The sequence below is a fragment of the Notamacropus eugenii genome, chromosome 1 (genome assembly GCF_028372415.1).
Source record: "Notamacropus eugenii isolate mMacEug1 chromosome 1, mMacEug1.pri_v2, whole genome shotgun sequence".
NCBI lineage: Eukaryota > Metazoa > Chordata > Mammalia > Diprotodontia > Macropodidae > Notamacropus > Notamacropus eugenii.
This window is the reverse complement of record NC_092872.1, coordinates 107,977,701-108,002,735: the sequence shown is the minus strand read 5'-3', so window position 1 is coordinate 108,002,735 and position 25,035 is coordinate 107,977,701. Positions and strand designations below refer to the sequence as shown.

Sequence of the window (25,035 nt, the reverse complement as noted above, 5' to 3'; positions counted from 1 at the left end):
TATAAGAAAACTCAGGAAAGAAAGGAGATAACTTTTACAACTATAGTAAGGGGAGAATTCTCATGTAAACAAGGCAAACATAGAAAATTTCAAATGAAAATTTTTTTCAAAACTCACAGGATCAATACATTTAGAATCAGAAGATCAATATTTAACTGGCAAAAATATTACATCAAATTTCCCTGATAAAGAGATATTTTATATATAATATTTAATTACCAACATTTTATATGAATAATTTAAAATAACATTTGTTGATTCTTAACTAATACACATAATTGAGATTGATATTATAATAGAAATTATATTTAATAATAAATTAATGATCAATATAATACTGAAAATATATAACACACACATATACCTGAATATATGTGTATGTATATGCACACACACATATTTGTGGAATTGATATGAAGGCAATAGTCCTTCTCAAATGAAGAAATACTAATAGAAATTAAAATTAGAACAACTGTGAGGTTTTGCAGATACCAATCAGATTGAAAAAAGCAAGTGGCCAATGGTTAAAGGAAAGGAAAGAAATAAACACTTATACAGTACTCACTATGTAAAAGCATCATACTAAGTGCTTTCAGATATTATAGCATTTGTTCCTCACAAGATCCCTGAGATGGGTGATCTTACTATCTCCATTTTAAAATTGAGGAAACTGAGGCAAACAGAGGTTAAATGACCCAGAGTTAAGTAGCTCACTTGTGTCTGCTGAGGCCAGATTTGAAATCAACTTTTTCCAACTCCAAGCCCAGTCACTAGCTACTTGACCAAAACAGGAAAAGATATGTGAGTAGATGGTAGTGTGTTAGGACCTCAAACAGCTCCGGACATCCAATTAAATCTTTGAAAGGGCACTGGATGGAGAGAAAACCATCAATAAAGTCTTCCACCAAGTCCAAGACTACACAAGAAGACTGCTAGAATACTGTAGAAGCCCTGAACTAAGCCAGGGTAGATGGAAAGCATAGTGTAGTACAAAGTAGTCCTGATCCCACAGGCATGATTGCTTTGGTTCCCTGTTTCAATGGGAAAAAAAGTCTAAATAGAACTGATTTCTGGGTGGCCTTGGAATTTTGCAGCAACAAGAGAAACACCCCAAGAAAACATGGTCGTAGGAGCAGAGCAAGGTGGCCCCATAACCCAGACTCAGCAGAAGAAAGATTCCAAATGGCATTCAAATATCACTAACACAGCAGTCAAGTAGCCTTGGCTTAAACTACTGCAGGAGACTGTCAAATAATTCCTGCAAATGAGGCCTGGTAAAAGTCTCCATATTGAACCACCCAATTCAGCCTTCCCATGCCATCTAGGGTAAAAAAGTGGAAGTTGATTCAAACAGAAGTTCCTCAACTGAGATGAGGCTGGTAATAGATGCAAACCAAAGAAAATAGCTGACATAATGAAATATATTGGACACTTAAGCAGTAAATTCAGAAGAAGAACACATCCAAAGAGTAGGAAGAGGAAAATAAGATCCAAATAGAGTTTCAAAGGAAAAAAAATAACCTGTTCACAAGCACTTGTACTGTTAACGTATTTTTGTTTAATTTGAAGATGTTTTCCATCCATTAATAGGTCCATGTAACCTGTTTAAATCACATGGAAGCCTGAAACTTGCTGAATGGGTGGAACAGGAAGGGTGGAGGAGAAATGGGAGGAAGTGAGTGAAAGCAGTTGGAGTGGAAGAAGAGAGAGGATGCAGGCAAACAGACAGTTAGGATTGTGAGTGTTTGTTTGTGGGAAGGCCCCAGCATGGAGGGTGGGGGAGGGGGTTTGTGAATGATGGTGCATGCAGTGATAATGTGTATTGACTTTTTGTTGCTATGATGGATTCCATTTTCTGTTGTTGGGATTTGGCTTTCTAGTGTCTGAATAAATGTTTTCTTCTGCCTTCTATATGGAGAGTCTTTTATATTTTGCTATTCAGAACTATGCTGGCATATTCATAATCCCCATCAGTGCTGTGAATATTGCCTTGGCAATATATGAACAGGATCACAGGATATAAAACCTCTATTTGGAGGCAGAAAGGCTATAGGGAAGGAAATGAGTATTCCAAGATGGGAGAATTTACTTTATTCCTCCCTAGTAAGAGAATGGGCTAAAAGTGCAGAGCTCTGTGAAAACTGGGAACAGAGGCTACAGAGAGGAGAACCCAGAGATTTAGAAAGATGTTTGCAAGGAATACCAGTAGAACCAGGGAAGAAATGACCAGGGTATGTAGAAGAGGATGTGCCTTATTGACAAGTTATCATATTATGTGTAGAAGCAGAGACAAATTGCTGGAGGAAAAGGTTCAGATGGAAAAGGAGTTAGCTGGTTTTCATGAGAAGTTTTCTATATCACAGAATTCTAACTTTCCTTTACAAACTAGAAAATTTCACGTAGTAGAAGGAAAAACTGTTGTTAGTTTAGCTCACAAAAAGGAGTGAAAAACTAACAAAAGGAATACACATGCAGCCTTTGCACAGGCTGGGCCTAGTTGGGGCCCCAACACCTGGAAGGAAGATGTGTGGGAGGAAAATGAAGCAAAGTTAAATGTGTAGTCTTCTACAAATGCAGATGTTCACTCAATACTAAGAAGGAAGCAGGAGAATCAGGAGGGCCACACAGTGTTTAAGGAGGTAACTGAGGATTTTACTCAATAGGAAGTCACAGATATTTTGAATCAGTTCACCTAAAAGATGGGAGAATCTTTAGTATCCTGGATGAAGAGAATCAGTGATGAAGGGGTCAGAGGAGTAGGGATAGATAACAAAGATGACTTGAAATTCATAAGTATTAGGATCCTTTTGCACAACAAGCTTTTAGGCATTACCATATTCAAGGGGGCAACAATGGAACCAATCTGTTAGCTTTAGCTGCCAAGGAATGCAATAAACAGTATCCCACTGACTCTATGTGGCCTAGTGTAGATAGACTCTGGTATTTGCTTACAGACTGTATGAGAAAGTTAAAGGAAGAGGTAACGAAAACCACAATGATTAGAGACACGGATGCTTTTCATAGTACTCCCTTAACAGTTTCTCACAGGCATATAATAGTGAGATCTGCTCCTCCTGCTTATAAGCACCTAATTCTGATTATTAATTGGAGAAATAGGACTCTTTCAGAAGTGCTGGATAAGATTTCACAGTTAGGTGACTTAGGGGAATGGGCAAAAGAAAAATTTCCTCAAGAGAGAAGAGTAAATATCCAGCAGATTCAAAGTCAGAATAGACTAACAAGGAGAGAAATGTTTACTGACTTATTAAGAGCAGGGATAGATTATGGAAGAATAGATGGTATTCCAACTAATGAATTAGATAAGATGTACTGAGAAAAGGGGCTTAATATTGGATGGAATAGGGAAATAAGAACTTCCCCTACAGATTCTCTTGAAGCATTGTATCCAAGTTCATCACACCTGAAGGAAGAATAGGAAATTGGCCAGACCCCAGCTTAGATTAAAGAAAGTACACCTCTAGCCAGAATGATGATGCCAAATCTGCAAATTAGGAAACAGCAAACAACAATGAATAAGACTATGATAGTGGGTTCATGGATTCCAGAAGCATAGCTGACCTTATATCTACCCTGCTTCTGGTTATTGTCTCCTTGATTCTTTTTTACTTTTTGTCTGTTCACCTTGTTTGCTAGATTTGTCTCCTGCAGGCATAGTACCCTCCACCTGTAGATGCCTGACTGCTCAACTTGGGTGTCACTCTCTATCCAAGTCTGTGCTGTGTCATTCCTGGACCTGGCATCAACCAAGCTCTGGATATTCACTAAAGAACTCATCTCTCAAATGAAACCCTTTGGGTCAGGGACAGCTCTATGGCCAATCTCAGAAGGAAGTAGTTATGGAAAAAGAGACCTTTGCCCCTCACCCCAAGATTTTGGACCCCCATTCATTTGAGGGGGTAGTGATAGGGTGCTTGTGCTGAAGTCTCACCCAATTGTTTTACGTGCTTATTTTGTGTTATTCCTGTTACATCATTGTAAAGTTTTGTTGATACCAGTTACCCCATTGACCTATGTAATGGATATGAAAGATCTTGGGTCCAAATGTATGGTTAATGGAATGAGAAGATCTTAAGTCACATGAGTCACATGAGTCTAAGTCACATGGAGCAGGAAGACGTGGAGCAGAGCTGAAAGGAAGTAAGACAGAGCAGGCAGAGCTGGGAAAGAGAGAGGAAGCAAGCAGATAGCCGTGAGTGAGAGAGGGAGTGATATTGCTTAAGGGAGTTGGTTTTTGGAAAGGCCTGATAATGTGTACAGACTTTTTGTTACTATGATGGATTTGGCTTTTTGGTGTTTGGATAAATGTCTTGGTTCTGTCTTCAATGGAGAGATTTGTTATATCCTGCAATTCAAACCTGGAAATAGGCTGTCATATTCATAGCTGCTGCTGTGGGTATTGCCTTGGTGATATATTATAATGAAGTACATTGGACGCCTAAGTAGTAAACTTGAAAGAAGAGCATAGAGTTAGAAGAAGAAAGTAATATCCAAACAGAGCTTCAAAGGAATAAAAAATGACCTGACCACAGGCACTACAAAAGAACTTGACAGAAATGAAATAGGAGATAGGAAATGGAACAGCTAATGAGGAAAAATTTCAAGGTGTATTAATATCTTAGAACAAATGGTGAAAAACCCTACTGGATTACAGAATTCTGAAAATTAGTATAGGTCACAGAAAACAATTCAACAAGGTAACAGGAAATATTAAAACAAAATCAAGAGGACTATATTATCAAAAGCATGACATGGAAAATATTTCAAGTACAATCTTAATAGACTAATGAAAATCATAACCTCCTCCAAAAAGTGGGGGCATGTCTTGGATACCTTATTTAAAAAATAAAAATAAACAAAAGCTTCCCAGTTCTCTTTAAACCAAAGAGAAAACTGAAAATAAAAAGAATCCCCAGTCTTGCCTTGAAAGAAATCTCAAAATAAAAATTCTCATCAATATTGTAGCTAATATATGGAATTCCCAGACTAAATGAAAAATACTTCCAGCAACCTGAACTCTTTCGAGTTCAAGAACCAATGTACCATAGTCAAGATTACTCAAGATTTGACAGTTGTCACTTTAAAGTAGAGGAAAGCACCACATCACACCTATGAGATTGGCTAACATGACAAAATATGAAGACGATAAATATTGGAGAAGATGTGGGAGAGCTGGAGTACTAATTCATTGCTGGTGGAGCTGTGAGCTGATCTAACCATTCTGGAGAGTAGTTTGGAACTATGCCCAAAGGGCTACAAAAATGTGCATACCCTTTGACCCAACAATAGCACTTCTAGGACTGTATCCCCAAGAGATCATAAAAATGGGAAAGGGTCCCACATGTACAAAAATATTTATAGAAGCTCTCTTTGTGGGCAAAAACTGGAAATCAAGGGGATGCCCATCAATTGGAGAATGGCTGAATAAATTATGGTATATGAATGTAATGGAATACTGTTGTGCTATAAGAAATGATGAACAGGAAGACTTCAGAAAGGCCTGGAAAGACTCATATGAACTGATCTGAGTGAAAGGAGCAGAACCAAGAGAACTTTGTACACAGCAACACCCACAGTGTGTGAGGAATTTTTCTGGTAGACTTAGTATTTCATTGCAATGCAAGGACTTAAATAATTTCCAATGGTCTCTTAAGGTAAAATGCTTTCCACATCCAGGGAAAGAACTATGGAATTCAATCACAGAATGAAGCAGATCATTTTCTTTTGTATTATGTTTTGGTTTGCTTTATGATTTCTCCCATTCATTTTAATTCTTCTATGCAACATGACTAAGGTGAAAATGTATTTAATAGGAATTTATGTGTAGAAGCTACATAAAACTGTATGCCATCTCAGAGAGGGAGTGGGGACATAGGGGGGAGGAGAGAGATGGAGGGGAAAAATCTAAGTTATATGGAAATGATTGTAGACCACTGAAAAAAAATAAAATAATAAAAAAGGAATGAAATAAGATTATTAACCCTTCAAAAAATAAAGTAGAGGAAAGCTTAGAATACAATATTCCAAATGCCAAAAAAAAATATAAAGGTTTATGATAAAGAAAAACATCTATCAACATAGAGTATAATACTATAGGGGTGGGAGGGGAATGGACATCTAAAATGAATAGAGGACTTGTATGTATGCCTAATGAAAAGGTCAGAACTAAGTAAACACTTTTAAATAGAAATACAGAAATTAAAGGAAATATGGAGAGGTACATAATTTTCACATAGAAAGGACTACATAGGGATGAATTGTTTTCATGACAACATAGAAAAAATAAATGCCTTGCTAGTATCCTAATGTCTACTAGGGTCATAGAGAAATAAGTGAGACAGATCACCTGTGACCAGTTTTATTTTAAATTGATGGTTTTATGAGAAAATAGAATTGGGAGAGTTAGAGGACTATACTGTGAAGGAAAGGAGGGAAATCACTATCTCAAAAGAGTGAGGTATATAAGATTAAGAGTAGTCAAGCATGGAGTAAAGGGGTGAGAAATTGGGTATCCCATGAATTTCCCTTTCATTTGAATCAGAAAAAAGAAGGTTGAGAATAATTACACACACACACACACACACACACACACACACACACACTCACATGCAAATAATCACTTCATTTCTAAATTATAAATGTTAGGCAAATTCCCTCTCTTGTGTCCAGTGTGGGGGATGGAAACAAAGACAAAAGTATAAAAGGACAAGAAAGAGAAATATGCTATTAAAAACTATAACTAAAGGGAAGAAGATATCAGAATGAGAAATTAAAATTTAACAATATATTGTGCATAAGAATAAAAAAATAAGTTTTTGTACAACTAAAACACATTTAGCCCAAATCAGAAGGAAAGCAGAAGATTAAGGGAAGATTTTTATACCCAGATTCTCAGGTAAATGTTTCATATCTCAAATATATAAAAATTTGTCAAATCTATAAGAATATGAGTAATTATTCTCTAGTTGATAAATGGTCAAAAGACGTGAACAGGCAGTTTTCTGATAAAGAAATAAAAATAATTTGTAATCATATGAAAATCATTATTGATTAGACAAATGCAGACATTAAAGCAACCATTTTACATCTATCATATTCACTAAAATGATTGAAGAGAAAAGCAACATATGTTGGAGGGAATGTGAAAAAATTGGGACACTCATTTTGATAGAATCTGAAATTATGCCCAATGGGTTGGTTATTAAACTGCCTATATCCTTCGAGTCAGCAATACCACTACTAGAATTGTTTCCCAAGGAGATTAAGGGAAAAGGAAAGGAACCTATGTGTTGCAAAATATTCATAGCAGCTCTCTTTGGCAAAGAACTCAAAATTGTGAGAATGCCCATCAATTGTGAAATGGCTGAACAAATCATGGGGTGTGTGTGTGTGTGTGTGTGTGTGTGTGTGTGTGTGTGTGTGTGTGTGTGTGTGTGTGTATGGCACTATTGTGCTTTAAGAAATAATGAGCTCGAAAATCTTAGAAAAACATGGATAGACTTGCATGAAATAATGAAAAGTGAAGTGAGCAGCACCAAAAGAACTGCAGCAACAATATTGTTTTAAGAACAATTGTGAATTGCCAAATCATTTTGACTATTATAAATACCTAAATTAACTTTAAAGGGCATATGAAGGAAGACCTGGGCAAAGAGCAAAGGCCCCTAAGAAAGAGTTGTCAGATAGGAAGAGAATCAGGAAAGAGTAGTGTTGTAGAAACCTTTAGAGAAAGGATATCCACACCTTGGTTGAGATCTAGAACTCTTTCTCTTGGTTAAGCTGAGTTACCTCACTCCCAGTTCAAAGGTATTATCACTCTATATTGTCTACTGTGTTTTCTTATGTATACTTTCTCTGATTTTTGTTTTGCTATCAAATTGAATAAATGTGTTTCTTGGCTAAGTACTATTTTTATTCATTGTGGAATTGTTTTTGGTGGGAAAGAGGCAGAGCCTTGAACATAAAGCCTGGGGTTCTGATTCCTCCATTAATGATACAAAGATCAAAAGTTATCTTGAACCAGAAAACCATACAAAGACTAATAATCTTTAAGAGATCTTATAGATATATTCTAGCTTGGTGTAGCGCCAATACAATATTCATAGCATTTCTGGTGGCCATGAATATGCTGGTGCTATTTTGAATTGTGAAATACCACAGACTCTCCACATGGAAGGCAGTGTGAAAACATTTGCTCAGACACCAGAAAGCCAAATCTATCACAGTAACAAAAATCTATACCCAATGACAATGCAGAGAACAACATCATCCCTAAGCCTTCCTTCTTCTAGGCTTCCCAAACCAGCTCCATTAAACAAATCACAAACAAGCTTTTTCACTCACACTAGCCAACAGCCTGCTTGCCTGTATCCTTCTTAGCTCTGACTGCTCTCTGATCAGATTTCCTCTCAGCTCTGCTTTAACTCTGCCTCTTCCTGTTCCACCCCTCCTATTCCATCCATTCAGCAAACTCCTCCCACAGGCTACATGTGACTCAGATTTCTGTGTGACCCAGGCAGGTCACATTAATGAATGGACCTATTAATGAATGGGAAAGATCTTCCCCTTTAAATTACCATTACATCTGGTACCTCTTCTCTCTGAGGAAACCAGAATGACCAGGCTTTTGGGCCTAAACCTCCTGATTCCCCTTATGACAGGAATAAAAATCTTCTTTGGACAAGGGGACCAGGGAGAAGAAGCTAGAGATGTCTATTATGTTTCCATTCAAGAGAAACAACCATACTCTTATGCTCCATATAGGGGACAACTGTTGTGACACTTCATTCGAGTATGTATTCATTAGTTAATATTTCATTATTAAGTCTTTATTTAGGCATGTGTCTTTTGTGTGTGTGTCTCCTGAATTAGATTTAAAGATTTAAAGATTATTATCATCTCTAAAATATGTTTAATATATTTCCTTTTTTACATTTATTTGTAATTTCTCTGTGTTATAATACTCGATTTATTTTTGTCCAAGTGATGTCATGCTGAGTATTATGTGTTTCCTTTACTGATCCCATAATATGCAGTTTGAAATGCTGGGAACCCCAAAATGCAAGGGTACAGGGGATCTGCCTTGAAAGAATTTGACTATTCAAGCCTTCTTTCAATCAGAGTGAAAAAGTTTATTGTATCACCTATAGAAGAGGGCAGGATTCTAAGAATCTGCACAATTTAATGGGGATAACATTGGTATTTTTATACAAAAAAAACTGAGAAAATTTGGATGGGATTAAGGAGTTGCAAGTAGTTTGGGGTGGTCCAGAGGTAATAGATAATGAGTCTAGATGGGATTAAGGAGGTGAAGTAAGCTAATTAAGTAATCAAGGTGGGCTGGTGTGGGTCAGAGGCCTTGGGTAGAGACACCAGTGATCTGGGCTACTGAAATGCATGGGAAAATTTAGGGACTGGCTTGCTTTCAAAGACACGGTCTCTTCCTTTAAAGGTCCAGGAGCCATCCTTCATCAGGAATCCTAAATTTTTAAAATCTAGATTCTTCAACAATTTGATTAGTTCTATATTTTTCCTTTTGTTAGATTTATCCAATTCCAAGAGGGCCACATTAAGGCCACTACTACTATTTTGTTAGGTGTTTATTTTTGTAAATGGGTTAATTTTTCCTTTTTGAATTTAAATGATATGCCATTGGTTGCATACAAGGCTAACAATGATATTGGTTAATTGTCTATGGTTCTTTTAAATGCAGTATAATTTTCTTGACTATGTTTGTTTATAGTGTGAATTTTTCTTTATCTGATAGCATGATTAAAACCCCCTTTTTGGACAAAACTGATGTATAACAAATTTTATTCCATCCACTCATTTTGATATAATGTCTTTCTTTACTAAATAGATATGTTTCTTCTAAGCAACAGATTGTGTTTATTTTCTTATTCACCACTTTTTAAAAAAATGGGCTGTTTAATCCATGCACATTTAATGTTACCAGAATTAGACTTATGTTTCCCTCCATTTACATTTCTAGTATTGCTTTAAAAAAGGGGAGAAGGACTCTAGCTCTTCCCCCACAGCCCATAAAATACCTGTAAAGAATGACTGTCAACAAATTCTAGAGCAGCAGAAGCCATAGAACAATGGAGTGGAGGAGATTTACAGCCCAGGGTGACCTGGAAGGCCAACAGGAAAAGTCTGTCTCATCAGACACAGAGTAGAGCACAGACCAGCCTTGGCTGTGTGGCAGGAGGAAGAGAACCAGAACAGGCCTCCACTGCAGCAGCAGCAGTGGAGGTTCTCAGATCCCTCAACCCACAGGCAACAAAGGCAGCTTCAAAGATCAGTGAGAGGATTTTTTCACCTCAGTGACAAGAGAGCAGGGTCCTCCCCTAGCTCAGGCCCCAGGCAGCAGCAGCAGCCAGCTTCCATTGTTGGAGGGCTCAGCTTAAAGCCCCTGAAGGAACTGAGTAGCTGATCTGAATCTCAGTCCTGAGCACAGTCCTGGGGTCTGGCAGAGCTAGAAGCCCCTGAGGAGTAAACTCCTCTCCCTTGATTGTGCCACCTTGGAGGAACTGAGAACTTACAGGTCCCCAGAGTATATCCTACTCTTGACAAAGGACACAAAAGTCAAGTAACTGATTGGGAAAATGCCCAAAAAGGGAAAAAAAATAAGACTATAGAAGGTTACTTTCTTGGGGAACAGGTATTTTCTCCCATCCTTTTAGATGAGGAAGAACAATGCTTACCATCAGGGGAAGACATAAAAATCAAGGCTTCTGCTTCCCAAACATCCAAAATAAATATTCAATGGGCTCAGGCCATGGAAGAGCTCAAAAAGGATTTTGAAAATCAAGTAAGGGATGTGGAGGAAAAATTGGGAAGAGAAATGAGAGTGATGCAGGAAAATCATGAAAAGCAAGTCAATAGTTTGCTAAAGGGGACCCAAAAAAATGCAGAAGAAAACAACACCTTTAAAAATAGGCTAACTCAATTGTCAAAAGAGATCCAAAAGCCAATGAAGAGAAGAATGCTTTATAAAGCAGAATTAGCCAAATGGAAAAGGAGGTTCAAAAGCTCACTGAAGAAAATAGTTCTTTAAAAATTAAAAAATTCTTCATGAGAAAACAAGAAATTACAAAACAAAACCAAAAGAGTGAAAAAAGGGAAGATAATGTGAAATATCTCATTGGAAAAACAACTGACCTGGAAAATAGATCCAGGAGAGACAATTTAAAAATTATGGGACTACCTGAAAGCCATGATCAAAAAAAGAGCCTAGACATCACCTTTCATGAAATTATCAAGGAAAACTGACACGATATTATAGAACCAGAGGACAAAATAAATATTGAAAGACTCCACAGATCACCTCCTGAAAGAGATCTGAAAAGAGAAACTCCTAGGAATATTGTAGCCAAATTCCAGAGTTACCAGGTTAAGGAGAAAATATTGCAAGCAGTCAGACAGAAACAATTTGAGTATTGTGGAAATACAATCAGGATAACACAGGATCTGGCAGCTTCCACATTAAGAGATAGAAGGGCTTGGAATATGATATTCCAGAAGTCAAAGGAACTGGGATTAAAACCACGAATCCAAGCAAAACTGAGTATAATACTTCAGGGGAAAAAAATGGTCATTCAATGATATAGAGGAATTTCAAGCATTCTTGATGAAAAGACCAGAACTGAATAGAAAATCTGACTTTCAAACACAAGAATCAAGAGAAGCATGAAATGGCAAACAGGAAAGAGAAAACATAAAGGACTTTCTAAAGTTGAACTGCTTACATTCCTACATGGAAAGATAATATTTGTAACTAGTGATTTTTCTCAGTATTTGGGTAGTTCAAGGGATTATACATGCATACATGCACACACACACACACACACACATACACACACCTATAGACAGAGAAAACAAGGTGAGTTGAATAAGAAGGGATGATATCTAAAAAATGAAATAAAATTGAGGGGTGAGATAGGAATATACCAGGAGGAGAAAGGGAGAAATGGAATGGGGTAAATTATCACCCATCAAGGAAGCAAGAAAAAACTTCTTTGGTGGAGGAGAAAAGGGAGGATGTGTGGGGGAAAAAGGGAAGCTTACTCTCTTCACATTTGACTTGAGGGAATGACAGGCTCACTCAGTTTTGTATGAAAGTATATCTTGCACTAGAGAAGGGTAGGGGAGAAGGGGACAAGTGGGGTGAAGGGGATGATAGAAGGGAGGGCAAATGGGAGAAGGGAGTAATCAGAAGTAACCACTTTTGGGAAGGGACAAGGTCAAAAGAAAGAATAGAATAAATGGGGGGCAGGATAGGATGGAGGGAAATATAGTTAGTCTTACACAGCATGACTATTATGGAAGTCTTTTGCAAAACTACACATGTATAGCCTATATTGAATTGCTTGCCTTCTCAGTGGAGATGGGTGGGGAGGGAGAAAGGGAGAGAAGTTGGAATTCAAAGTATTAGGAATGAATATTGAGAATTGTTTTTGCATACAATAAGGAAATGAGACATACAGGTAATGAGATATAGAAACCGATCTTGCCCTACAAGAAAAGAGAGAAGAGAATAAGGGAAGGGAGGGGTGTGATAGAAGGGAGGGCATATTGAGAGAAGTGGTAATCAGAATGTTAGGGGCAGCTAGGTGGTGTAGAGGACAGAGTACCAGGGCAGGAGTCAGGAGGACCTGAGTTCAAATCTCACCTCAGACACTTGACACTCACTAGCTGTGTGACCTTGGGAGAGTCACTTAACCCCAATTGCCTCATCCTCGGTCATCTCCAGTCATCCTGATGAATATCTGGTCACAGTGAGATTCAGATGGCTCTGGAGGAGAAGTGAGACTGGTGACCTGCAAGCCTTATCTCACTCAAAACAAGTCAAGTGCAAGTCATGTCATCATTTCTCTAATGGCATGGTCTTCTTCAGCAATGGTGTTATGGGGGGGAGGGTAGAGATGGGGAGAAAATTTGGAACTCAAAATTTTGTGGAAATGAATATTGATAACTAAAATAAATAAATAAACATTAAAGGAAAAAAGATAAAAAATAAAAATTAAAAAGTCAAAAAAGCCCCAAAAACTGGAAATCAAGGGGATGCCCATCAACTGGGTAATGGCTGAATAAATTATGGTATATGAATGTAATGGAATACTTGTGCTATAAGAAATGAACAGGAAGACTTCAGAGAGGCCTGGAAAGACGTATATGATCTAATGCTGAGTGAAAGGAGCAGAACCAGGAGAACTTTGTACCCAGCAACAACCGCAGTGTGCAAAGATTTTTTCTGGTGGACTTAGAACTTCGTTGCAATGCAAGGACCTAAAACATTCCCAATGATCTTTTAAGGCAAAATGCCTTCCACATCCAGAGAAAGAACTATGGAATTCAATGGCAGAATGCAGCAGATCATTTTCTTTTGTATTACATTTTGGTTTGTTATATGATTTCTCCCATTCATTTTAATTCTTCTATGCAACATGACTATGGTGAAAATGTATTTAATAGGAATGAATGTGTAGAGCCTACATATAATTGTGTGCCATCTCAGGGAAGGAGGGGGAGGGAGGGAAGAAAGAGAGGGATGGAGGGAAAAAAACCTAAGTTATACGGTAGTGATTGTAGAACATTGAAAATAAATAAAATTTAAAAAAGTAAAAAAAATTATCTTATTTGATCCTTACAACATACATAATAACCTAGGGGTGTGTGTATACTATTATTATCTCCATTTTTTAGTTGAGGAAACTGAGGCAAATAAAGGTTGTCACTTAACCAAGGTCACAGAACTAGTAATTTTCTTAGGCTGGATTTTAATTCAGTTCTTGAATCCAGGCTTAGTATTTGCTGTACAGGTCCTACTCACTGCCCTACCTAAGCCAGGGTTTAAAAGGCTGATAATATTTTTGTTTGTTCCAGTGATCTTCTCTAATGATGCTTGGGGTTATAAAACCATTTTGCTCCTGCCTGTCCTACTTCTGGTCCTTCTCAATAATATATTGAGACTTGTGATGATGACATAGTTCTTCATAAATCTCTAAAAGAATCCATAAAAGCCAAGAACAATTCTTAGGTCTCAGCTGTTCTTTGGACAAACAGAGGTGATGAGTACGTTGTACAATGAGTGGTCATTGCCCTTTTCCAATTCAGATATTATGCTATGTAACACCCCACACTACTCCAATCCTCAGTACGACGGTTTGAGATAGAAAGCACCCAGGAAGGGCTGGGAAAGAAGTTAACTCCTTTGGGGTGGAAAGAGGAGGACAGCTCAGTCCATAACCTTATCTCACTTTTCCTATTCCATTTTAGTGGACTTCATCTTCTGTGTAGTAACTACACTATTCTCCTCTCAAGCAGATTTCTGACATATTTTGTTCACATTTATAGTGTAAATGAGTTTTATGAGGGATATTCACCTCACTTTTGTCACCCTTCAACCTTATACTTGAATCATTACCATGTTTATTCTCATCATCCTAAGTTGAAGGACAGATATTTCTAGTTATTTCCTCATTATGTAATTACTAAATTGTGTATTTTCTCATTAATTAAACTATCAGTAAAATAGACTCAGAGCCCCAATCCCATCTCATTTAAGAAACTTTTGATAATATGGAGACATCTATTTTTTCCATAAGCAATTGCTCATGTTTATTTTACTAAAAAAACCACCATAAAATTTAAATTACTGGCTATATATTTTATTACCAAAATAATAAAAATTAACAAATATATATATAATTATAATATTTTATCTGTGCCAAAATTTAAAGCCCATGTCACTTCTACTCATCTTTGTAACTGGAGATAACTTCTCCTAACTCTGGAAACACAGTTACAGCATTCTGTTCATTCAATGAGCAAAATCTTTTATGAATTTTCTTTATTTTTGTTACAGGATAATGATTCAAAATAGTTCTGTCAAGAAAGAAGTCCTCTCCATCTTCTTTCTTGCTGTCTTCTCCCAGTTTCTCGCTAACCATCTTCATTTATTCCACTTTCAGTTTCTCCAAGACCTCCTGTGACATTGCTTGGCTGCCATCCTTTGTTTTGAAGAGGACCGAAGTGACATCTCTATGTTGGTGTCAAGCACAATGTGTCCACCTGTGACTGATCAGAACAATACAGAAAGCTGTATCACAGGTTGGGCACAAAAAGTCCATATGAACAATTGGAGTGGAGATGTCTCTAAATTTGCACATATCGTGTTTCTTTTGAGCTACTATTTTAATTCTGCTTTGCTTATAGAGTACAGTACCTTCTTTGATGTGAATATGCCATGCTGGCAGTCCTCTGCTAGCTTTTCCCATGTGTTACATTTGAATCCAAAGGTTTTCAGAGAGACCTTGAAAATATCCTTATATCACTTCTGGCTTCCATGTGAGTGCTTGTCTTGTGTGAGTTCTCCAACTCACTCCATTCCATACACAGTCGTTTAGGCAAACATACTTTTGGCATTTAAAAAATGCAGCCAGCCCATCCAAGTCTTATTCTCTGCAGTGGAGTCTCAGTGCTTGGCAGTTCAGCACCAGAAAGGGCCTCAGGGTTTACCACCTTTTCTTGTCAGAATATCTTCAGAATCTTCCTAAGATAATTTAAGTGGAAGCAGTTCAGTTTCCTGGCATGGTGCTGGTAGGCTGTTTAGGTTTCACAGGCATACGACACTGAGGTCAGCACAATGGCTCTATAGAGCTTCAGTTTAGTAGGCAGTCTAACACCTCTCCTCTCCCACTCTTTCCTTCAGAGCCTCCCAAATACCAAGTTAGGTTTGGCAAAGGTAGCCTTTGAAAAAGTCATCAGTTTTCTATATGTAGTGTCTGCTTTACTTATCATGTTGATAATGTACCAATCTCAACATCTATGTGTACATCACTGGAAATATACTGCCAAGGTAAGTGGAAGCATATTCACAGCATTCAAAATTTCTCCATTTGCTGTAACCAATGGTTCTACCTATGGATGGTGTGGTACTGGCTGGGCAAGAACCTCTGCTTTCTTGGTTACGCCAAAATTAGCCTAAGCAGCAGAGAATTAATGTAAAACTTTGTTGCTTCTCAGCCTCAGAGGCTGCATTGAGAGAATAATCACCTGTGAACAAAAAGGCATACACTCCGCTTTACTCTTGGCTTGCAGCCTTTTCAAATTAAATAATTTACTGTCAGAAGTAAATTAGAAGCTGACCTTGATGTACTTTTCAATCTTGCTGAAGGCATCTCACAATATTGCTGAAAGCATCATGCTAAAAAGCACATAACCCTGCTTCACTCCATCGGTGACCACAAAAGTACTAGAGCATTGTCCATGATCTAGAACCCATGCAAGCATGCCATCATGAAACTGACATACAATAATGATGAACTTCTCTGGGCAGCCAAATTTTGTCTATGACACTTCTATCTCACAGAATATGTTAAAATTGTTGCACTCCAATTTAGCTGCCTATTAAAGAGACAGTAATCAGTGCTGTAGCTTTCCTTAAGAGTGGCTTTTGAAACAAGTGTTGTATTTCTCAGTCCATCTCTGCTAGCTATCATCCCATATTTCTACTCCTTTTAGTGGATAAACTCCTTGAAAAAGCCACCTGTAATCAGTGCCTCTAATTCCTTTCCTTTCACTGTCTTCTTAAGTTTCTATATTCTGGCTTCCTAACTACTCCACCAATATTACCTTCTCTAAAGTTACAAATGACTTCTTGATGGCCAGATCTAATGGCCTTTTCTTGGTCGTTCTGCTTCTTAACTTTTCTGTAGCCTTTAGGACTGTTTATCATCTTTTCTTTGAAACTCTCTTCTCTGTAGGTTTTCATGAAACAGCTCTCTCCTGGTTCTCCTACTTGTCTACTTTTTCTTTGCTCGCTCTTCATCTTGGCCATGCCTGTTAACCACGAATGTCCCTCAAGGCTGAATCTTAGTCTTTTCCCCCTACGCTATTTTGCTTGGTGATCTCTCTATGCTAATAATGAACAGGTCTGCTTATCTGCTTCTCAGCTCTCTACTCACCTGAATTCTTGCAGCTACTGCTGCAATTTAACAATTTTGTTTGCTTGTTTTGCTCCATTTGTATCCTCAATGCTTTGGTCAGTGCCTTGCACAAAGTGGTTACTTAATAAATGTTTATTGACCGATTGATCTCTCCCAAGAGAAATCATTTCAAGAGTAAGCTGCTTATAAAATAAACTGTACAATAGGAAGGACAACTGGAGTACAAAGTACATGCTAGTGGTCACAAAATCTTTCCATGATATTCACATATTTACAAAAATACTTTGCTAAAAACTGATACATATCAGAGCTCAGGTTTATTCTCTTTCTTATTTTTTTTTCATATTTCTTTTACTTGATGACACAAAAACAGATTTTTTACCTGGGACTTTTGGTCATTACAACCGAGTTGATATACTAAACCAATAATTCGTTGTGAAGTACCTTTTTTTCAATACTTCAAAAGATCCATTGTTGTGGGTATTTCTTCCATCATCCAGATCACAACTCAGGACAAAAGAAAACAAAAAAGGAAACAGTTTCCAGGAGTTGTTATGGCAAAAGCGGAAGAAAACAGTGTTGGGTTGAGGTAAAATGTGAAATACTTAAACAGCAATCCTGAAAGCTGCTTTATTATTCTTATAAGATTTAATATCAGCCCCTCAGCAGATTTTTATAATAATTATAAATTAAAATACTGAATTGTAGTTTGTCCTGTCAAAGTGTACTTGTAAGAAGTGTTTGTGTTTTAGAATATTCCTGTGCATAAGAAATAAATATCTGACCCATTTACATCATCCATTTGCCAGTCACCTAAGTCTTAAGCAAATTTTCTCAGGACTGTTGGAGTGATAGAAATATGAAGCTAAGGAGTGTGGGAAATGAGAGCCTCTCTTTTAAGGCCGGAAATCCAGAACTCTTCATAGTCTGGAGTGTATTCATGGACCCATGGAAGCAGATCTCCTTAGGGATAGGAGGGGATGCAGTGCTCTATCACCTTATCTAATCTGTTCCACTGATATTCTTTCCTATTTTTGAACCAAAACCAAATAGCTTTGATGATTAAGAATGCATAGTATGTAGTTTGAGGTTCAAGGGCTCATTTTTAATAATATGTCTAAACCAGGAAATATATGACAGCAATACTCAGTCAAAGTTGACCAGTAAACTAAGAGAAAAATTGCTTTAAAATCTTGTGAATGCTTGCTCTGAATCCTTCTTTTTATTCATCCCTGAATTCCTTCCTCCTTTGTAGTAAAAGGGACCTCTATGTCCATCAGGGGTAACTAGCCGGTGCTCATCTTCCTGAGTTCAAATCTAGCCTCAGACTCTATCTCTGTGACCCTAGGCAAGTCATTTAACCCGCTTGTTTCAGTTTCCTCAACTATAAAATGAGCTGGGAAAGGAAACGGCAAATCTTCCAGTATCTGTGCCAAGAAAAACCCAAATGGGGTCATGAAGAGTTGAACATGACTGAAAACAACTGAACAACCACAAGGGCAATTAATCCATAAATAAGTATATTGAAAACATTCCCTCCTACTTCTGATTCTTATGATCACATGATCTCAATAAGCACCCATTACTGTATCTAATGGTTATCAGTAAAGATAAAATTGTCATCTCTCACAATACACCATTTCCCATGGCCTTGACTAGTGAAAAACTAAGATGCCTTAAGTCTAGCCAAATGGAAGTAAGAAATGTAAAAAACCTATTCCTGAAGGATAATAATCTGACAATGGAAATTGAAGGACAATGAAATCCCCATTGACTAAAGCAGGAACAATGAGGTTTGACATTCTTCAGTGTTTCCACTAGTTAATTAAAAACATATATTTAATATTATGCATTCAGAAATGGAAGAGACTTTGAAGGTCTTCTAGTCCACTCTCATGAGGAAACTGATTCCAGAGATGTTAGGTGACTTGCTAAAGTTTGAACAGACTGGGATTTTCACCAAGAACTTCTGAATCCAAATGAAATGCCCTTTCTAACTATCTTTAAAAGTTTCTTCTGAGGTGAAAATGTGGGGAAAAGTATCAGGAGGGATACAAAGTAAAGAGAGCTATGGGTAATAGGATTATGTTCACTTATGGCCTGATAATAGTAAACTAGGGGATAATGCCTTGCCAGTCTTTGGACCAGTAGAATAATTTTTCAGGAGAAATTATTCAAATCCAATGAGCTTGTTTTCAGTCTTCATCCTCCTTGATTTTTCTGCAGCCTTTGACACATTTGATCACCATATCACCTTTGATACTCTTCTCTGTAGGTTTTCAGGACACTGCTCTTTTCCAGCTCTCCTCCTACTTTCTGAATTTTTGACCTTGCCTTCTTAGTCTCCTTTGTTTCAGTCTCACCCAGATCACACCCTCTAACAAGAGGTATCCGTCAGAGTTCTGTCCTGTGCTCTCTTCTCTTCTACCTTTATACTACTTCACTTGATGATTTTATCAACTCCCATGGATTTAGTTATCATTTTTAGGCTGATGATTCTCAAATTTGCCTTTCTTGCCTCAGTCTCTTTGCTGACTTCCAATTTCTCATCTTCAACTTCCTGTCAGGCATTTTGAACTAGATTTCAATAAACATCTTAAGCTCAACATGTCCAAAACAAAACTCATTATCTTTCTCCCTAAGCACTCTCGTTTTCCTACCTTCCCTATTATTATAGAGGGCATCATCATCCTTCCAGTCCCTTGGGCTTAAAACTGAGGAGTCATGCTTGATTCCTCACTATCTCTCATATTCCATATCTAATCTTTTGCCAAGGCTTATTGATTTCACCTCTGTAATACCTATCCCACATCCCAACTTCTCTTATTTGATGCTGCCACCTGATGCAAATCCTCATTACTCATGCCTAGACTATTGCAATACCCTTCTGGGGGTGAGAGGTATCCATCTACTTCAAATTTCTTTCCACCCTAATCCATCCTCCTTTTGGCCACTAATGTTATTTTCCTAAAACACAGGCCCAATTGTGTCACCTCCCCTACTTGAACGCCAGTGTCTTCCAGTCACACCCAGGATAAAATGCAAAACTCTCTATTTGGACTTCAAAGTTCTTCATAACCTAGCTCCCTACTATCTTTTCAGTCTTCTTGCATCTTACTCCATGCCATATATTCTTTGATCCAGTAGCACTGGTTTTCTATGAACAAAATATTTCATATTTCATCTCCAGGCATTTTCTCTTGCTGTCTCCCTGCCTGAAATGACTTCCCTCCTCATCTTTGCCTATTGACTTCCCTGGCTTTCCTTAAATACCAACTAAAATCCCACTTTGTACAGAAAGCCTTTCCCAGTGCCTCTTAATTCTAGTGTCTTCCTTCTGTTAATTATTTCCTATTTATCCTACATGTTGCTTGTTTACATACATTTGTTGGTTGTCTCCCCCATATAATTGTGAGTTTTTAAGGGTAAGGACTATCTTTTGCCTCTTGTTATATCCCTAATGCTTAGTACAGTTCCTAGTGCCTTGTAGATACTTACTGGATCTTCCCTCTACATCTTCCGGACCCTATCTTCTTAAGTTTCATTTCTATGTTTTCATATAGAAAACCACTGATTGAGTTGTTCAAATACTGCCAGATTTCATGATCAAAAGACCCAGAAGGTACAAAGATTTTAAATCTGGGAGAAATTCTAGAGACCCAGAAAGATAAAGTGACCTATCCCAAATCATATAACTGCGGTAGGCTAGAACTCAGTAGATTGTTGCTTTATTTTCAGTAGCTTGAGATGATGGGAAATTGAAATTCTCATTAACAAGAGGGACATGTGTCACTCAGACGATTCACTTGATTACATTTATTGTGATTTTCATAGAGTTGATTGGAAGAACCTAATAGGCTAAGTGCCGTAAGGGTTCTTCCCATTTAATAAGGTTCAAATGACTCCTTAAAAACCAAATGGGAATTTGTTTGATCATATGCAAGGGATCTATGTTCTCAAAAAGGCTCTGAGACACTTTTCTCTTATTGATCTGTATTTCACAGAAGACCTTGGATTAAAGAAGATTCGGATCTTTAAAGAGACTTTGCAGAGATCTCTATATGAAGTACGCATACATATCACAGGGATTTCTGAGTTAACAGAGGAGTCAAGACGTGGTTATGATAAGCAGAATCAATTCCTGTTTCCATGTCAACCCTGAAAACAAATGACCAAAAAAATCACAGAGGTTACACAACCACTGTTAACTCTGAAAATACCAAAGAGCTCACACAAGTTATCACAACCACAGTTAACTTTGAACAATAAAATAAAATAATGATAAAAACAGTTAACAGTGGTCATAAGAAAAATCTTTCTTTATTCCATTAGATGGGGAATACTAGACACATGTAGTAGGATCTCCTTTAGTAACAGACCTACTTTAGTGTGGGCAGATCTCAATACATATACTAGTAGCTACACAGTGAGCTGTAGCCTTGACAATGAGGGGTAACAGCAACAATGAGCCAGATTGACTCATAGCAGGACTTCATGACCAGAATACAGGTACAGCAGGTCCTTGTCTGAGCTCATTTCACACCTGATGTAGGTGTGAAAAATTCTGGGATTTTGCTATGGCCGAGTTCATCCAGAGGGTGAGCTCAAAGGATTGTTGTTATGCCAAGCTCAGGGCACAGTTTACTTGTTGGGTCTTAGCTCTGGAAAACAGGATGTTTCCTAATAATAAAAAGAGAGGGTTGGCCTTGACATGGAGATCCTGACCAGCAGAGCTAGATTAGGGACCTCCCTCTTCAGTAGCATAAAGAGATGTAAGGATATGAGTCAGAGGCTGGTGTAGTTAACAGAAGATGATAGTGACCCAAAAAGGAAACTGAAAAGAAGTGGATAATCTGAAAAAGAATGTGACTGGAATGTGTTACAAAGAATGTGGCTTGGAGTGCATGGATTGTGAAATTTAGCACCCAATGCTACTCAGAACTACAAGGAATTTGAGATGCAGCACTGTTAGGTTGTATGAAGAAGGACTTTTATAATCTCCAGTTCTTATGGTGTACACATACCACAGAGGAGATAGTTTTTTAAGTAAATGAGTTTACTGGTTTGTCTCTTTTGCACAGTTCAGGGTAAAGAGAATAAAAGGAACCTCAGCTTAAAAGAAGGCTGCGTCTTGGGGATTGCAGTAGGAAAGTACTGGAAATATTGGGTTTTATGATTTAAGTAAAATGAGATTGTGGCTCTGATTCCAGAAGCAGAACAGTGACTCAGCTCTAGTCAGACCAAAGCTGAAATTCTCTCCTAGCATGAAGCCAAGAGACCTAAAGTTAAGTTAGAAACTTTCAGAACCCAGATGAAGAAGGCAATAAACACACTTCACCATATATCATGACTCTTTGGGAGCACTGAAAACTTGCAGGTCCCTAGCCTGAGCTGTGAAGGCAACAGAAGGATATAAGGGATCAGAAGCTCAGGGCAGACATCTTCCTCACCCCTACCCCTGAAGTATGCCAACTGCAACACTAATGTTAAATCAAAAATCAAGAAATAAGTTGGAAGAATGAACAAGTTAAAAGAAAAAAAGAATCCAACCATAAAAAAAAAAAAAACACAACTATGGTGATAGGGAAATTAAAGACACACACACACACACACACACACACACACACACACACACACACAAAATGACTCAAAACACCTACAAGCAAAGCCTCAAAGAAAAAGGCAGCTTGGCCACAGGTCCAATAAGAATTATCAGAATTGTTAAAGCAACAGTTTTAAAAAAAGGAGCTTAAAAATTATTTTTTAAATCATATAAGAACTACAGAGGAAAAAATGGAAAAGGCAGTGAGAGGTAGGAAAGAAAATATAAAAAGAGAATTAACAGTTTGGAAAAAGAGATACAAAGCTCTATCAAAGAAAATAATTCCTTGAAAATTAAAATTGGCCAAATGAACACTAATCTCCATGAGACATCAATGAATAATTAAACAAAATTAAAACAATAAATAATTAAACAAAATCAAAATAATTAAACAAAAATCAAAATAGAAAAAATGTGAAACAGCTTAGGAAAAATAACTGATTTAGAAAACAGATTAAGGAGAGGTAATATTATTTATTCCTCCTCACATCCTCTTCATAGCAACCATACTATTATACTCAAAATTCATTGTTCTCATCCGATCTTTTCCTAGTTTTATTCATTTGCTCATGGCAACCAAATGCCTGAATATGCTGATCTCCCTTTGTTTCTACCTAGTGAAATCCCTCCTGACTTATGTCAAGACTCAATTTTAGTGAATTCTCCTTCATGAAGAGCTCTTCATTCCCTCTTCCTCTATCCCCACCCAGCTAAAAGTCATTGCTTATTTTTCAAATGACTCCTAGAATTTGACTTTCTTTTAATATTAAACTTGTCAAAATACTACAATTTTTTTTTTTGTTGAACCTATTTTATACCTCCTCTTAGACTAAAAATTCCTTGAGCATCATGATTGTATGATCATACTTCACTTTTTGTGTCCTCAGGGCTCAGCATAGTTCCTTATAGAAGTCTAATCAATGACTATTGAATTAAATAATGCAAGCTGATTGACTCACTGTCTCAATTTCTTCCACTTTGGACCCTCTTCCTTTGAACATGTGAGCCTCCTAGAAATCATAAAATAGCAAAGAAGTAGAGAGAGGATAATTTTTTTAAAAAATCTTGATCAGATATGCAGATTAGCAAGAAAAAAATCTTCTCTGGTAAACGAGAACCTTGGTGGCAGATGAGTAAATTAGCCTCTTCTGTAGTTTCCAAGGCTACTGACAAGAGCATTAACATGGTTATTATTATTTATATCTGCATGCATTACTTACTGATGCCAATTGGCCCTAATCCTTTCTAATGTGAATGGTGAAGCATTGTCAGAAAGTAAGGGTATTCATGTGAATACTGCCAGTAGTGATAGGAAAGGACCTGAAGCTGGGAAAACCTGAGTTCAAATCCTGCCTTAGACACTTATTAGCTACTTGATCCTGGACGAGTCACTTAACCTTTGACTGCCCCAGTTTCCTCCCTTGTAAGATGGATTTAATAATAGCACATACTTCCCAGAGTTGTTGTAAGGATAAAATGAGATGATATTTTAGAATATTTGCTTTGCAAACCTTAGATAGTATTCACTATGTGAATACTAGCTATTGTTTTTATCATAATTTTTATCATATATGGAAAATAAGAGACATTCCATCTCATACATTTTTTTATGGTGAAGAAAGGTTTGTAAAAGGAAGAAAGAAATGTAAAGAATAAAGAGTAAAGATATAGTGTAGACAGTATTAGCTAGTGATTTTTTTGGCAGATGAGATGGCTCTGGGAAAACAATAAGGACTTAATAAATGCTTGTTGAATTTTTTTTTTCCTTTTCTACTTCCTCTGTCTTGGTTATCTCATCAGCATTCATAAGCTCAATCATCCTCTCTAAGCAGATGGCTATCAGATCTCCTCACCTTTAGTCCCCAATCACCAACTACCTGTTGGAAATTTTAAAATGAATGCCTCATAGGTGTCTCAAGTTTAGTAACTCCAAAACAGAACTTATTATCTCCACCACACATGCCCACCCTCCTTTAACTTTCTATTCCTGTCAAAGGAGTCTATTATTCTCGTCCAACATGTTCACAATCTTAGAGTCATATTCTACTCCTTACTTGCCACATATAAAGTCTTTTAAAGTCTTGTTGATTCTACCTCCACAACATCTCTTGCATCCATTCCCTTTTCTACACTCACAGAACTATCATATTAATTCATCAATCTCTTTTGCTTTGACATTGCAATAGCCTAATTGGTTCCACTGTCTGAATTCTCCTATAGGTACCAAGTTGACAGCCTATCCCTTCTGAGTGCATAGCTCCTTTTCTTAAGAAGTTCCATTTGCTGCCTGTTACACAAAATCAAATAAAAACAGCTTTGTTTGGAAGAAAGGAAACCAGCATCTGTTAAGCACCATTCTACACTATGCTAAGTATTTTTAAACATATTATCTCATTTGATCCTCATTACAACCCTGAGGAAAAGCGGGCAAAGAGAGGCTAGGTGACTTGTCCAGGCCCACAC

At 37.3% G+C, this 25,035-nt stretch overlaps 1 long non-coding RNA gene across 1 annotated transcript in view; it reads right to left on the bottom strand.

Moving 5' to 3' along the window:
* LOC140523633 (uncharacterized) overlaps positions 1-25,035 on the bottom strand; it is a 69,359-nt gene that overhangs the window by 43,742 nt on the left and 582 nt on the right. Inside the window, exon 2 of the long non-coding RNA XR_011973432.1 lies at positions 23,532-23,582. This is a non-coding gene — a long non-coding RNA (uncharacterized lncRNA). The remainder of the gene's footprint in view (positions 1-23,531; positions 23,583-25,035) is intronic.